This window comes from Pimephales promelas, chromosome 17 (assembly GCF_988280905.1).
Source record: "Pimephales promelas chromosome 17, fPimPro1.hap1.1, whole genome shotgun sequence".
In the NCBI taxonomy this organism is placed as follows: Eukaryota; Metazoa; Chordata; class Actinopteri; order Cypriniformes; family Leuciscidae; genus Pimephales; species Pimephales promelas.
Window position 1 is genome coordinate 5535757 of NC_142785.1, and position 12520 is coordinate 5548276.

The following is a 12520-nucleotide window of genomic DNA, read 5'->3' on the forward strand; positions in this document are numbered from 1 at the left end:
ACAACGGATGTCTTATCCCCCTGTGATGTTCAGTTCTGGGCCAATAAACAGACTGTCATTGGAGCAAGCATTCCTGTGTGTGTGTGTGTGTGTGTGTCAATGTGGGGACCTAAATCGAGGTCCTCGCGAGGAAACAAGCTTATATATCATATAAGTTTTCATTTCAGTTTTTTTGAAAATGTAAAAATTCATAAAGTTTTTTTGTGATGGGTCGGGTTAGTGTAAATGGAAAGAATATACCATTTGTATAGTATAAAAACCATTGTCTATGGAGAGTTCCCACAATGACTGAAGGATGTACACTCACCTAAACGATTATTAGGAACACCTGTTCAATTTCTCATTAATGCAATTATCTAATTAACCAATCACATGGCAGTTGCTTCAACGCATTTAGGGGTGTGGTCCTGCTCAAGACAAACTCCTGAACTCCAAACTGAATGTCAGAATGGGAAAGAAAGGTGATTTAAGCAATTTTGAGTGTGACATGGTTGTTGGTGCCAGATGGGCCGGTCTGAGTATTTCACAATCTGCTCAGTTACTGGGATTCACACACAACCATTTCTGGGCTTATAAAGAATGGCGTGAAAAGGGAAAAAACATCGAGTATGCGGCAGTCCTGTGGGCGAAAATGCCGTGTTGATGCTAGAGGTCAGAGGAGAATGGGCCGACTGATTCAAGCTGATAGAAGAGCAACTTTGACTGAAATAACCACTCGCTACAACCGAGGTATGCAGCAAAGCATTTGTGAAGCCACAACACACACAACCTTGAGGCGGATGAGCTACAACAGCAGAAGACCCCACCGGGTACCACTCATCTCCACTGCAAATAGGAAAAAGAGGCTACAATTTACAAGAGCTCATTAAAATTGGACAGTTGAAGTCTGGAAAAATGTTTCCTGGTCTGATGAGTCTCAAGTCATTCAGTAAAGTCAGAATTTGGTGTAAACAGAATGAGAACATGGATCCATCATGCCTTGTTACCACTGTGCAGGCTGGTGGTGGTGGTATAATGGTGTGGGGGATGTTTTCTTGGCACACTTTAGGCCCCTTAGTGCCAATTGGGCATCGTTTAAATGCGACGGCCTACCTGAGCATTGTTTCTGACCATGCCCATCCTCTGATGGCTACTTCCAGCAGGATAATGCACCATGTCACAAAACTTGAATCATTTCAAACTGGTTTCTTGAACATGACAATGAGTTGACTGTACTAAAATGGCCCCCACAGTCACCAGATCTCAACCCAATAGAGCATCTTTGGGATGTGGTGGAACCATAGACTGTAAAAAAAATATGGACGTAGTGTCCGTGACGTCACCCAAAGTTTTCTGAAGAGCGTTTTTGAAGACTAAAGTGGGCGGGGCCGGCCGTCGCCATCTTGGCAGTGCGTCACCTCTCGTCACTACCGGATAAATTAAAATGGGCAAAGAGGCGGGACGCGGGTGGAGCTGAGGTGCTAATGCTATGCTACTGCCGCTGAAGACAGCTGATTGAAAAAGTAAAGCCAATGGTTAAAGTTCATGTTTTGCCCTTCGAAATATTATAATAGTTAAGACGTAACTAAAAGTGAGACTATTTACTTTACTTTTTTATCAACTTTATTAATCTCACAAGGGGAAATTAGTTAAGAGCATGTATACAAATACATTAACACAGATCACACACATTTCTCACATACAAGCAGTAAACTATGTGCATCGTGATGCATTATTATTCTGCTAGTTTAAAATGTATTAATTACTTACAATATTGCTCAAAGCTTGTGCATGTGACAGTGATTCAAGGCAAGCACACATGTCAGTCGGCATCTCACGTCAAGTTCGTAAAGAGCTTTAATTCAGTCCATTTTACAATCCGATTTTGGCCGCCTCTCAGTTTCTCAGATATGGGTCAAACCAAAGATATTACCTCAGAACTTCAAGTAAATGAACTAAAAATCCACGCTCATTCAAGGGTGTGCATCTATTGCATGGACGGAGAGAAAGCACTGAAATCATCAGACATCCATTAGTGCATGCGAGGGAAACAGCTGGAAACACGGCGCTGGTTGTTCTCTCCGTCCATACTCAACATGACGGAATCCAACGGCGTGCACGGGCGAAGGTACAATACATGTATTAAATTGTATGAAATAATCCCGGAAAAGCACAAACACAGCTGAGGGTGACGCTAACAGACAGCAGACAAACGACTAGCAGTGAAAGCGGCAGCATGAATCCACCTGTCACTCAAGTGGCCACGCCCTTAATTATGCAGAATTTTAAGGCTTAAATATAATTTAAACAGATGAGTTGTAAAAAAATTCACCCTCCTCACAGTTGTCATGAAGGGAAAAATGAGCTCTATAGATCAAAGCCACTTTGCTCCAGGCTGTAAACATGTTTTTTTCTGCTGTAAAGTTGGGCATTTTAACATGGGGGAGATACAGATTTGACTCGCTTCTGCAGCCTGCCTCAAGCGGCCACTCGATAAATTGCAGTTTAATTCACTTCCGTGTTGGCTTCAAGAGAGATGGGGAGGTTGCCGCTTGGGTGGAACAGGAGCTTCGTGCCCTAGATGTGCATCCCACAAATCTCCATCAACTGCAAGATGCTATCCTATCAATATGGGCCAACATTTCTAAAGAATGCTTTCAGCATCTTGTTGAATCAATTTTTGTTGTTGTTCCTGTCCTGAAGTCCTTGTTCTGTCTTTTGCCTTGGATCACATGTTTGTAAATTAAAATGTGTGCTTGCATTTGGTTTGTGCTTCCTCCTTCTCTGCTGCCTCGTTACATTCACAAGTGTCATTTTAGTAGAAATAAAATGACTAATTAAGTAGAATTACTGAAGAAACTTCACCCAGCTCCAAATGACCACAATAGTCACTCTTAAAAAACACCATATACATAGGCCATTGCAAGAGCTTAAAAGCTTACTTGCATTTCTTTCTTTATGTGTTCTTCTTTTTATGTGTTCTGGAACTATTCCGCTTTTCAGTGCTGTTTTCTAAACTAAGAATAATCAGTACAATTCAAAACTTTTGAATAGAAAGATATTGCGAACAACGGTTTATAATAATTTACTGTGCTGTATCCTAATACAAAAAAACTATTTTTAATGGCATGTAAACAACAAATAAAAAACTGTGACTGATGGCTTTACACATCAGTCAAGCATTCTCTTGGATGTTTCTTGGCCAGAAAGCCCTCCAGTGTGGACCAGACTCTGATATGCAGATAGTTAAAAGCCTGGATCCATGAGACAATTTCCAAGCACCATATCAGTTTTGTATTTTTTTCCTTCGTTGACAAAAACAGACAAATAAACATGTGGTGGCCATGCCATGTAGTGCTCTGGAAGGCATTTACTAAATTGGAGAGGAATGTGTGTTTGTCTTTTTTGTGTGTGCGTTTTTGCTCGTACTTCTCTTTGCTATTGAGCGAAATAATCGGGATCCCTTGGCTCCTGATGCAGCATGTGCACAGCCAAAAGATTCTGAAGTGCAATTAAAGGACTGTGGTTTGCAGACCAAACAATAAAATGGTTAATAGTGCATTAACCCTCTGGATTTCCTGCTCTTCCAACCAGTGTTTGATACAAATCTGGCCTCATAAAATCTTTATTGATTCAATAATAAGAGGGAGGAATATTCTAACCATGACTGAACTTTACTTGTCAATCATTTAAAATAAAGCTGTAATGGTAATAATATAGATGTGTGCAGAAATCTTTGGCAAATGATAGCATGTGTTTCATAGATTCTGGTAGCAGTGCCGACCGCAGTTATTATTATATAAATCTCTGCTGGAGATTTTCCTCATCTTCAAGTTCCTCTTGACTCAGTTCTTAATGACATTTAAGAAAATGGAAGCTGCAATCAGGAAGTGTTTAATATATTTTTATAGTCTTTCACCGTAAGTTCCTTTGACATCCATTTCAAAATTACATTTCAGTCAGGAAACTGAGGAAGCACTTAGATTTCTTTTTATAGCCTTCCTGATTTTAAGATTAAATGATTTTTATAGATTAGAATAGATTCTTGGTAACTGGAGGAAAAACAAAAAATGCTGCAATTTCTCAGAAACTACTTAAAGCATTTTTGAAAAGAAAAAAAAAACTTTAGGATGTTTTAGGATGATAATTTTGGGGATTTGATTGGAGTTTGACTGATAACATTTAAAAATATACAAAATGTAACATTTTGCATTGCACAATAACTCAACAAAATTGTTGAAATTCAATATCATGCTTATAACATCTATAGAAAATAGTTTTTGCAAAGAAAAATACAAATATAAAAAATAGACTTTTGATCTCATAATTCTGACTTTATTTCTTGCAGTTCCAAGTTTATAACTCACAATCGCAAGAAAAGTAAGAATGAGATATCATATCATATATTATATCATTTTAGTAATGTAACAGATCAACAGGGCAAAATGACATATGAGTCAAAGAATTTTACTCAAGGGTGATAACCTATTGTTATTTCTAGAGTTTATGAATAACAAAGAGTTATTCCTAGATCCCTATGGAAAGGTATGAAAACTCTCAGGCTTGAGCAGGCCTAAAACATCTGTCATAACCCCTTTCTCTGGTATTTACTATACTCCACCCTCACAAGAAACCTACTCAACCAGTTGACTGACAATCAAAACCTTTCAACAACAACAGAAAAGTGTGACAGGGCTTAAACAGCTTTTTTTCTTTTGGCATCAGTAACATATTATTAAAGGCACTTTCATAGAATTGGTCGATTATAGTTTGTACAGTTTGATGGAAGTTGTTTAGTTTAATGGAATGCTGGGCTTTCATATTCCTGCTCAGTCTGTTTTAGTTTATTGTCTTATGTACTAGGGCACTAAAGCTGCCAGGAATTAGCCGTAGAAACTTGTTTGCTTGTCCTGTCATGCCACTCCTGACAACAGCAGAAAGCATGCATAAACACTAATTCAAGTTACATTTTAGATAACTGAATTGATGTCTGTAGAAGAAGTCTCTGGCTGTGTGTGTCCTGTGACAGCTCTCGACTTCACATGAGCTCAGAACAGAGAAAGAGCAAGCAGGACTGGGTCTGGATGTGCACTTTTATCAGTGTTTGTAAGGAGTGAGCTTCCTGTTTTTGAACACCTGCCTCTCACTCATTCACATAATCTGCTCTTTTACTGTAATCGATCAGTTTGTAAAAACAAATAAAAATCTAAAAATAAGACTTACAATCAGCATCAGGGCACATTTGATAGGAACCTAATGAAGTATTTTTGTTTAGTCAGTGAAATTCAAAAGACTTTTGTCATTATATAATTGCTAATACCTGCTCTCCCATCATCTTCATCTTTCTTTTTAAGGAACCTTGTACAAGCTTCGAAATTTGAAAAGTAATTTTAAATAATATTTTAACGCAGTTGGTGAAATTGGCAGACATTCTCATCATGCGATGTGGAAACAAGTTAAAGCATTCTCAGAGATAAGCATTAATGCACGTAGGTGATTTTGAACGAATATTTAATGTTGATATACACTGTAAAACATTTGGAGAAGGATTTACTTGAAAAAACCTTGCTAAATGATCTCACTCAGAAAATGCTAGTAAATTTACAAAGATTTGCCAAGTAAAAACCTAAACATATTTATCAGTAGCTTTAATTAGAAATCTTTAAGTTAAATTTACTTGGAATGTGAAATTAAGTAAACTTTACAAAAATTTTTAAATCGGCTTGTAAAAGGTTGATTAATACCGATTTCCTTTGCCTTTGTATTACACTTCACTAAAACAATTATCTTGAATTTTATTAGTCATTTATAGTATTTTCTTTACTTAGATCATCTAAGTAATTTATATATACATCATGTCAGACTTTAAGCCTTATGTGAATGCAAACACCTCAATACTTGGTAGACAATACACAATGGTGGTAACATTTGATGGATCGTTTTTGTGTTTGAATGTGTCGTTTTAAGCAAAAAATTTACTCGAAATGTCACAAAATGGCAATTTACTAATACTGAAAACAAAAATCAATGATAAAACAGTGTAAATACAGCTGGAAACCAGTGAAAAATGAACCTCATTAATTATTCAAGGTCCAGTGCATGATGGGAACCCCAGTATCAGAAAAGTTGAGTAATTTTTACTTAATTTTATTGAGTTGATATTACACTTTCATTTATACTCGCTTGAAATAAGTACTGATATGGAATATACTTAGTTTTTTAAATTCTTGCCTGAACTAACTTTTTCAAGTAAATTACATTGGGTTTTTTCACTAGTATTTATTTACACATTTTTTACAGTGTACAATGGTTACATACTGCAGGTTAAAACTGATCCTGCTATTGATACCTTTGTAATACTGCCAACCCTATAGAAGAGTGGCAAGAGAAACCAAATGTCCGGCGAAATATCAAACATTACAGACTGATCTCATGAAATGGCGTGTGTATGACACGCCAATTCGCATTTCCATTTTTGGCGTGCAATCAAGACGCATAATCGCTTTTCAGCGTATTTATGAACGCCGTTGACTTAACGTTATTACTGTATATATAAATATATGACTTACCTCAACCCTGTCCCTAAACCTAACCGTCACTGGAGTTAGTGGCATTTATGACTGTTCCCCTACCATCCTAGGAAAAAAAAAACATAGCTCCCCAGATGTAGATGTACATTCTGCTTTGTTTTGCTCGGACATTTTACAGACATGCGGAATGACGCGGACGTTAATGGCGTAGACATACACGCGGACAGCTCAAAATGCGTCAAGCTAACACGTCACTTGACTCGATATTGCCGTGTATGTTTACGCAAAAGTCACGATGTCATGTTGAACCTTACCGCACTCAACCACCATGAGTGCATTTCACGCATTTGTATTCGCTCATATTCAGAGGGCAGGAAGGGAGGTTGGTCGGTCGGTTGATCGGCCCATATCGGGACCAGTGAGATTCATTGAAATTAATTAATCTACTTATTTATTAATTTATCTGAGGTGCCGGGACGCAGTTCGGAACCATTCCGACCCACTTTAACCCCTGACCGTCGCAATGATCATCAGTCATTAACTTAGGGGCCGCTAACACTACACCGTTCTAACAGAAAACCCTCAATGTGATCCGGCCACTCATTTGCACAAAACAGGGCCTGGTGGCTCGAGAAAGCAAACCATGAAATAGGTTCCAAGGAAAAAGACTTGAAAAATGTATAATACAGAATTTTGTATCACTTACGCGTAGCCACGTGACAGAGGCCTTCACAGGGGAGAGACTAGTTGACACTTCAGGACTGCAATGTCGTCATGTCCAGGCGCAGGTCCTTCATCAGATCTGGATATGGTCTGGATCCGGCGGACTGCGTTAAACAGAGAGACTAATATTAGCATAGACGCCATCCTTCTTATTATGCAACAAGTACATCAGGATTTATAGGAAGTGTTCCCGGTTCCGGCTGACCTAATCTATGCAGCCTAACTATAGAAGTCTATAATGTGTTACGTGCTAGGTCAAAGAGATGTGTTTTTAGTCTAGATTTGAACTGACAGAGTGTGTCTGCTTCCCTATGTTAGGAAGACCGTTCCAAAATTTGGAGGCTAAATAGAAAAAGGATGTACCGCCAGCAGTCGATTTTGATATTCTACTGTAGGTATTATCAATGGCCAGAATTTAGATTCGCAATAAACGTGACAGACTATACTGTGTTATACACACTACAATACTATAATATAACATATAAGACTATAATACTGTTACACATTTGTCATTGAGAGTATATGATGTAATTTAGATCAGAGCTGTTAAACGATTAATCGCGATTAATCACATTCAAAATAAAAGTTTGTGTTTACATGATATAAGTGGGTGCACTGTGTATAATTATTTTGTATATATATATATATATATATATATATATAAATACACACACATGCATGTATATTTAAGAAAAAATGTATTTATTTATAAAATATTTATATATAATATAAATTATACATAAATCTATATACATGAAAATATTAATATATACAAGCATGTTTGTGTATTTATATCTAAAATAATTACACACAGTGCACCCACATATATTATGCAAACACAAACTTTTATTTTGGATGCGATTAATCGCTTGACAGCCCTAATTTTGATATGTTTTTAAGATGGAAAAATGTGGTTTTACAATTTCAAATGAAAGATTGGTATCAAAGAGCACACCCAGGTTCATATCTAATGATAAAAACTTGACAGAGCAGCCATCATGTGTTAGACAGTATTCGAGGTTAGTTTGTGAGGAAGGTTTTTTTTGTTCAATAATCAGAATCTCTATTTTAGCAGAATTAATTAGTAGGAAATAACTCATCCAGATTTTTATATCAGCTATGCATTCTGTTAATTTTGTGAATTGGTTTGTCAGGGTGTGAAGAAATATACAGCTGAGTATCATCAGCATAACAGTGAAAACTAATGCCATGCTTCCTAATAATATCTCCAAAGGGTAGCATGAACAGAGTGAACAGCAGCGGTCCAAATACTGAGCCTTGTGGTATGCCATACTGAACTTTTGATCGATAAGACATCTCTTCATTTGCTGCTACAATCTGATAACGGTTAGATAAGTATGATTTAAACCATTTCCACTATTGCCAACAATTTTCAAGCCGTGGGGAGCACAAGCCTGACCGGTTGTACACGGCGGTACTCAAGCAGTACACACGTGTGTCCCCACCCGTGATAAATCTCGGTTCCACAAAGTGTTGTTACAAATGCAGTGCAAGTTCCCTTGAAAGGGAACGTGGATGTTATTTACTTGTTCAGATGACATTAGGGTGAAAACCCTACTTCCAGACTGATCTCATGAAGTAGCGCGTGTATGACACGCCAATTCGTATTTCCATTTTTGGCGTGCTATCAAGACGCATAATCGCCTTTCAGCGTGTTTATGAACGCCGTTGACTTAACGTTATATAAATATATGACTTACCTCAACCCCGTCCCTAAACCTAACCGTCACTGGGGTTAATGGCATTTATGACTGTTCCCTTACCATCCTAGGTAAAAAAAAGATATGACTTACCTCAACCCCATCCCTAAACTTAACCGTCACTGGGGTTAATGGCATTTATGACTGGAGATTTGACTGCGTGTTCGGACACGCGGAATCACGTGGACGTTAATGGCGTAGACATATACGCATACACGTGGACACACGCGGATAGCACAAAATGCGTGGATAACACGCCACCTGACTATGTATATGTGCATATGTAGACTGCGTATATGTTTATGCAAAAGTCATGATGTCATGTTGCTACTTCCAACAACCCTACTTGACCCAACAACCCTCCTTGTTGGTCATACTTCCAAAAAGTAGAATCTGTGATGTACTGAATAACAGTATCCACACCGCGCCATGACTGACAGCCGCACATTCTCCTCAAAACATTGTATTCATCCCCGCTGTGCCGTGTCGAGGTACAACTCACGTAAAGTTGATAATTCCACAAATGACTGCAATTGGGACAAAGAGGAAAAACTGCGGACTGGAGATTTAAGCATGCTGGAGTAGATAAATGTATTTTTACACATTCTTACTGTCCTACAAAAACCCAATCTCCATAAGTGACACCACAAGCTTTCACTGGAGATATTCCATGGAGGTTATCTTGTGCCTTTTCTTTTTCTGATTAATTGTTGAACCTTATACTCCTGAGAACGACAGACACCTAATTCTAGAACTCTAACTAGGAGCAAAGGAAATTACCATGCCACAAAACAAAGACTGGTGTGTATTTGACACACAAGTATCATCTAAATAAATGACAGATTTATTGCTGTGAAAAATAGAAGAAGCAAATTTGTCTTTTATTAAAAATGTATTTTGTCATTAGATTCTAATGCACTGCAGTGGGTGTTTGTGCTTCATTTGATAAGGGTAAAGAGCATATCAGTAAAGACCTCAGAGACAAATTGAGTTCCGCATGTATCTATTTCCAGACTGTACACTGTCTCAATGAATTTTATGAGTCTGACTATGGCTTTTACAGCCTAAAGATATCTTTAGGCTCTAAAAGCCATAGTATCAGAGTCATAGGAAGAAATGTACCACCTATGTAATATTCATTGTCTTTTGTTTTTTAAAAAAAAGGCTTAACACTTTAACTAGAAATATATTAGATGGTTTTTCTTCCGATTGTTATAGGGTCAAATAAAGTTCCCTAGCTCTCTGGCCTCCACCCTCCTTCCCTCTTTCCGAATAAGGATTGAAATTAGATCTGATTCACAGAGATTTATGGAGGAAATGATCAGTCATTACTAACCTGATTTTGTTTCTCAGTCAGAATTACTCTTGAAAGCAACATTCTCATTTCTGAGACAGTCATAATGCTCTTTTAATACTAATAGAGTGCAACGGTGCACACCTACTTTTTCAGCAGCTTTGATTCCGGAATTATTTTTCCTATACATTTTTTCCTATTTTTCCTAGGTATTTTTTTTTTCAAAAGTCTTCTTTTAAGAGCTATGAATCAATCATGAATCAACCATGAATCAAATCAACCTATGAGGTAAAACACAATATTAAAAACTTTTTGAAGCAAAAACGTATTTGAAAATAGGACAAAGAAAGAAAGGTACAAGTCAAATCAAAACCTTAATTTATACAGAGCTCAGAGAGAAAATAGCGGCACAGTCTAGCTTAAGTGAGTTCAGTGATGGTTAATTTCTGTTGTAAAAAAGTAAATTAATTTATCCTTATAGCTGCTCTAGAGAAAACAGTGATGTCATCCTCCAGCTCAGTTCAGTTCCCATGGTCTCAATGCAGGCAGATCAATAATATTGTTAAATATTAAGTGTCCCCAACTAAGCAAGCCAAAAGCGGTATCAGGAAAAAAAACCTGATACCTGATAAATGATAAAAATAATGTCTCTTGGAAACATAATGTTCTGTCGTGGGTTAATTCTGTTGTTGTGGCTTAAAAGTTAATCCTCAAGTGTGGATCATCGTCTACTGTTTGCGATTAGGGTTGGGTATCGAGAATCGAGTATCGATTGGAACCGAGACTAACTTTTCGTTTTTCCCGGAATCGTTCAAAAGTTAAAATTTCGATTCCTAGTTTCCGAGCGGAAGAAGAAACCGCTGAACAACACCAACGAAGAAGCGTCTACCAGAAGTGTTGGCATAACCACGCGAGTCGAACATGAGTACCTTACGTCGACGATCCAAAGTGTGGCTTCACTTTTCTAAATTAATTTGAAAAAATTTCCTTCAGAAAGGATTATTTCCTTCAGAAAGGCCATTGGTTAGCAAGGTTAGCTAAACTTTTTTTGACCCTGCCTCTTAAAAGAATCGGAATCGAGAATCGTTAGGAACCGGAATCGAAACAAGGAATCGGAATCGTTCAAATTCAAAATGAATGGAAGTCAATGGGATGCTAACAGCAGGTGATAGTACGCTACAATGGCGGCCCCCGGAGGCAGCTTCAGCTTCCGGCTGATGGATTACCCCCTTGTTTCAGGGCACAGAGCAGAGGAGAGCGCAGCTGACAATAAAGGTGAAGTTAATAGGGACTTTAAGCAACAGCTGCTGATAGAACGCCGACGGCAGCCGGAAATAAACAGTTAACTGCCGTAGCTAAAGAGCGCAAAAATCACTAAGCAACAGTAAAGAGGACAGCATAGGGAATAATTTAATCATCAGACAAAATACAAAAAGAAAGTGATTTTAAAAAGAAAGAGAAGGGTTGATTTTAGCACTTAATGATATACAGAAACGATTTCAATGCCACATAACCTAAAACATAACATTAACTGTCTTAATCTGTCACGTAGTAACGACTACGGCAAATCAGCTGTTCTCCCGTAGTAGACGGTTACAGACAGTAGAACGTCAAGAAGAAGTAGCAGTTAATGTCGCGCATGCGCAATAGAACGCCAGAATGCCGTTGCCGTTCCACCAGAGGCTGTTGCTTAAAGCCACAATATGTATTTTTTCTGCATTAACCCTCTGAGACCTAAGGGTATTTTTACAAAAAAATTTCCGTCTGGTGTCATTTACTAAAAAAGCTTGTAAAATATCAACCCTTTGGTGCACAGACAATTGACACACCTCTTTTTTTTCAGGACAAATTGAACTTTCAGCATATTTGTGTTACATTGATGTCACCTGAATGTAAAATAAGTTATGGGACCATAAAGACAAATGAAAAAATAAATCGGAAATGGAATCACTCAAATATTTACTGAAATCACACACAAATAAATAAAAGCTAAGCAATTTTCCTCTGGAAAATAGTTTGTTCATGTCTTTGGAGTCCTGGAGCACAGGAATAAACATTATAACTTGTACAGAACAAAAACTATTGACATTTTTCCAAAAGAAGTCCAGGCGTTTGGGGCCTCATGAAATTCACTGGTGCCAAGCCTCAAAACAGTTCCTATCAGCAATCACACAGAGGGCCACATCACAGGTTTTGCATTTCTATTTTATTTATTCTTTTATTTATTATGTTCTTTTTATACTTTTATAACATTTATACTACTATAATACTTT

General features: G+C 37.6%; 1 long non-coding RNA gene across 4 annotated transcripts in view; it reads right to left on the bottom strand.

Annotated features, from left to right (window-relative positions):
- Window positions 1-12520, bottom strand: part of LOC120467052 (uncharacterized) — a 62409-nt gene that overhangs the window by 41789 nt on the left and 8100 nt on the right. For all 4 annotated transcript variants that reach the window (XR_016146980.1, XR_016146981.1, XR_016146978.1 and 1 more), the window contains exon 2: window positions 7216-7336. This is a non-coding gene — a long non-coding RNA (uncharacterized LOC120467052). The remainder of the gene's footprint in view (window positions 1-7215; window positions 7337-12520) is intronic.